Genomic DNA, 4,334 nt, shown 5'->3' with positions numbered 1-4,334 from the left:
GCATGGTTTACACATTGTGAAGCTACTTGCTAAAACTTCATGTGTTTTGGCAACAGAACACCTTGCTTCAGGCCACCTCCAAATCAGTGCTTTTCTCACTAAATGGAAGTCTGTGCTCAAATGGAGCAAGCTGAGGGAAACAGGATGCTATTATCAATATCAGCAGAAATGATAAGGTGGTGGGCCATCTTACCAACAGGATACATTATAGGTTTTAACATCTGGACTGTGCAAATAATAAACTTATGACTGTGCATGTTTAAAAGTACTGAATTCACAAAAATGAGAAGTGCACGGCTGTGCTCTTTTAGAGGACCATTTGTGAACAGATGGCAACAGCAAAGAAGAAATCCTCTGTTTTTATTTTCATTGCAAGGAGAGAAGTCTTATAAATCCTGTGAAAAGGGAACTAATGTACAAAGTCAGAAAGCCACAATGATTAAAGGAAGACTTAGATTGACAAATGGAAATAATTAAGATGTTTTTCAGAATTTCTTCTTTTTTTTTCCTTTTTTTAATTATGGAACGCTTCACGAATTTGCGTGTCATCCTTGCGCAGGGGCCATGCTAATCTTCTCTGTATCGTTCCAATTTTAGTATATGTGCTGCCGAAGTGAGCACAGTTTGAATTTCTTATGGCAGGGCGGAAAGGGAAGATGAAGCAGTTATAATTAAAATATTTGAAATTCTGAACAGAACATCCAGAATAATTACATTTTTTTCTTCTCTCTGAGAATGGAGCACATGCCCAGCCTGATCTTCCAGGCATGTTTTCTGGCTCTGCATTTCACAACTCTTACATTCTTTTCTCCATGTTCTTTAGTCTATGCCTTTAGTCACTGCCTAACTCATTGACCAGATACCCTGGTTTCAACTTATCCCCGTGGTCAACCTGGTTTTACCCTTTAAAGACACCCTGTTCCCCACCTTCTCTGCAGTTCATGAGCTTCTATTCTATCCTTCCCAGTTCTGGCTAAGGGTCTTTGGCTTAAAATATTGATTGCGTTTCTTGTCCCATGGATATAACCAGACTTGCTGAGTATTTACAGTATTTTCTGTTTTTATAACAATTGCAAAGCATTATCTGATACTTCCTGGAGGCAACAATTAATCAAGGTACAAGTTAACACATTGTGGAATAAATCAGAGATGAAAATAAATTAAGACAAAGGCATGACAGAGGATTTGGATGAATAATTTTTAAAATGAAAAAGTTTAAATTGTCTTGGGCCTACAAAGAGTCCTGAAAATAAAAATAATTGATTGGAGCTTCATTTTATGCAGTCCTCTTTTGTGTTGTAATTACCTAATCTTCAAATCAAATAATTAAAATTAAAATAATAGGTAATTAGTCTAAGAAACAGAAGGGTAAGTTATGTCTGATTTCTTCCTCCTTAGTCATAATGGGGCATAGGAGTTAGGAGAGGGAATAATCTGATTTATTTTGCCAAACGCTTCCAAAGCTGAATGCTATCTCTCTGGAGGCAATGGCAAGCTCTACCAGAGATATAATCAAGGGCAAATACATATTGACTCTGCCTTATCCTGGATGCACTAACATGTAGATAATAGGTGATGCAGCATCACTCAAACAGAAATCACTGAACAAATCTAACATGAACAAAATGAATGCTTAATGTCATTTCAGAAATGTGTTGATCACATATACTGTCAATGTATCAAGATCTGAAAAATTAATTGGATTGGATTCTATGTTCCCAAAAACAGAAGAATGTCTAAAAATGTTAGGTTATGGTTATGCAGTTCTATAAATCTGGATTAGTGATTGCCATTTTTATTTCAAAGAACATTATCAGTTAACTACCCGAGATTTGGTGCTTTGCTAAACTGTATTATACTCTTTTTAAAAATACTTGGTCTTATTTCCAAATCAAGCACTGTATATTTAACAATGTGAATATTACTCTTGCTTAATCTTTGTCTGTCACCCAGCAGCTAAGATTTTTAATATTTGATTTTCAAATCAAAAGAATGTGAAATATATTTTCAACAAAACAAGATATAGGTATTTTTCATCGTGTATTAAACATAATGCTTACAAGCCTGACTGCCATGCACACAGTCACAACACAAAGAAATAGAAGCAAGAGAAGGCCACTTAGTCGTCAAGTCTGCCCTGATAGCTCATCAGGTCTGCTTATGCTTGAAGACCAACACAGAAGCTAAACTAGCCCTTGTTTTAAAAGAGATGTAACTAATTTCATATTTATTTTAAACTAATAAAATATTTCTGTTTAAAGCTAATGAAGGATCTCTATTTGTTAGTTTTCATTAACAAAGTACATGGCTTGTATCAATATTTAGATAATTAACTCTGCAAATCAATAAGACAGGGACTGTTTGAGTTGTCTGTGTCTGTACCTGCAAGTTAAACCACAGCAACTATTATTAATTCAAGAAGTTACCACATGGTTTGTGTTGTCCCTGCTCACAATATAAATAACAGAATTAATTCCATTAGTGAGCTGCAATAACCGTGTCCCAGAGAAATTATTAAAAATTGTGCTATTAATTTACCAAGTATCTTCAGAAAAAAAAATTGTATGTAAAAATAGAAGAAAGACTAAATACCCAATAATACAAATTAAAGTAATTATTAAATGGTATATTTTTGAATGGAGGAAGTAGATTGTCCCATTTCCAGAAGGATATAAGACAACTAAGTAAACTAGCAAGTAACAAGCCGTACAGCAGGCACATAAATGTCTTTAATTTTTAAATGGAAAGCTGATTAACATTTTTCGAAAATTCACTGACAGCTGTCACTCATTATCACCATTGCAGATTTTTAAACATGATTAAAGAATTTTGTAAACAAAAAGTAATCCCGAATGATTAATTGAATTTCGATCGATGTTAAGGTACCTGTGACCCCTATTTATATCATCGTGGCCGGTGAACATAGCCTGAATGGGAGCTTGATGTTTCAGGCTAGGTGGGTGTTTCACAGGCCCAGTGTCCATGTCTGAATCGCACAGACTTGTTCGTGTGGGTGAATAAGAGGTTTGTGTCTACTCACGGTAAATGCCGAAGCTGAAAGAGGTCTTCGTCCATGATGATGAGGTGCAGATAGCGTATTCCCCGGTCTCATCGCTCAGCGAGTGGCAGCGAGAGCGATCGCCGTTTACATTCTCACTAGTCGGCAGATTGACGGTGAAGAAAGCGCAGAGAATCTGGAGCAGCTCCAGTTCATACACAGACTCCACAGCGCCGGATAGCGGAGTTATTCAGCATCACAGCACCAAGAATGAGAAAGGGAAGTCAGCACCGCAGCACTGGACAGCGACACCGGGAAGCGACACCGGGAAGCGACACAGTGATGCAGCGGGTTCAGCACCGCAGCGCTGGACAGCGCCGGAGTTCCTCCTTGAGTGTACAATTAAACTCCGCGCCAAGGTGACAGAAGCTGCAGCAACTTAGGCTTAAGAACGAAAATATGAACAGAGATAAATTACTAAGAAATAATTAATTACTAGTATTTTGCAAATCATTTCTATTTTCATGCTAACAAATAGAATGGAATCCAATCACACCATATCAACAACAAGCTTCAAAATTCTGTGATTTATGCCCTGCATACACTGTGTACATACATGATGAAAACATACACAACCAAATTTAATAGCCTTCTCAAATTCAGATTAGTTATGGCATTAGACATGCAGACAGCAATGTGCAAAATGACAAACAAGGGCCAAATTGAGATTTATTTTGGGATTTATTATATTTATCCTTTGATTTTCAGGTTAGCAGGCATTTGAAAGTGAGCAAAAAAAAGGTTTTGTTTACTTGGTGGATTATCATTTCTTATTTCACAAAATCCCATCGCTATTCAACAGTGACTTTTCTTTCCTGTCATAAGTCACTGCATGGCCCTACTGTTCCACTGGAAAGAAGCTGCAAGATTTAACACACTTATGAAAAATAGTCAGCAATCAAGTAAAAGCATGAATTCTAGTTAATTGCAAATCCACAAATTTTCTAGGCTTAACAAAAGTTCAGTGGTATTTTGACTTTGCATCATGAATTATATGGAATAGGAGTGCTGGAGCAGGATCTACCTGGGTGGATTGATCTGACCTGGCACTGTGGGCCTCAATGCCACTGGATTAAGAGGGGGAAGCTAGAGTATTTCAGCTGTTCTGGGATAACGGTGTGTGCAAGTGGATGTCAGGGCAGTGCTGAGCTATGATTAGCGGAGTAGCTTAATAGAGCTCACTGTTTTGGCTTACTTTTGAAGAATGACCTCTTGGATAAAGCAATGATCCAGCAGCAATGGAATAAATTGCTGCATGAGCTTGTGCCATCTGTAG

General features: G+C 37.3%; 1 non-coding gene across 1 annotated transcript; it reads right to left on the bottom strand.

The window, feature by feature from the left end:
• Positions 1-514: 514 nt before the first annotated feature.
• LOC132404328 (U6 spliceosomal RNA) lies at positions 515-621 on the bottom strand. The gene has a single exon (XR_009515498.1). It is a non-coding gene; the product is annotated as a U6 spliceosomal RNA (small nuclear RNA).
• Positions 622-4,334: the final 3,713 nt, after the last annotated feature.

Source organism: Hypanus sabinus, chromosome 13 (assembly GCF_030144855.1).
Source record: "Hypanus sabinus isolate sHypSab1 chromosome 13, sHypSab1.hap1, whole genome shotgun sequence".
NCBI classification, from domain to species: Eukaryota; Metazoa; Chordata; class Chondrichthyes; order Myliobatiformes; family Dasyatidae; genus Hypanus; species Hypanus sabinus.
This window is presented reverse-complemented; position numbering and strand designations above follow the sequence as displayed.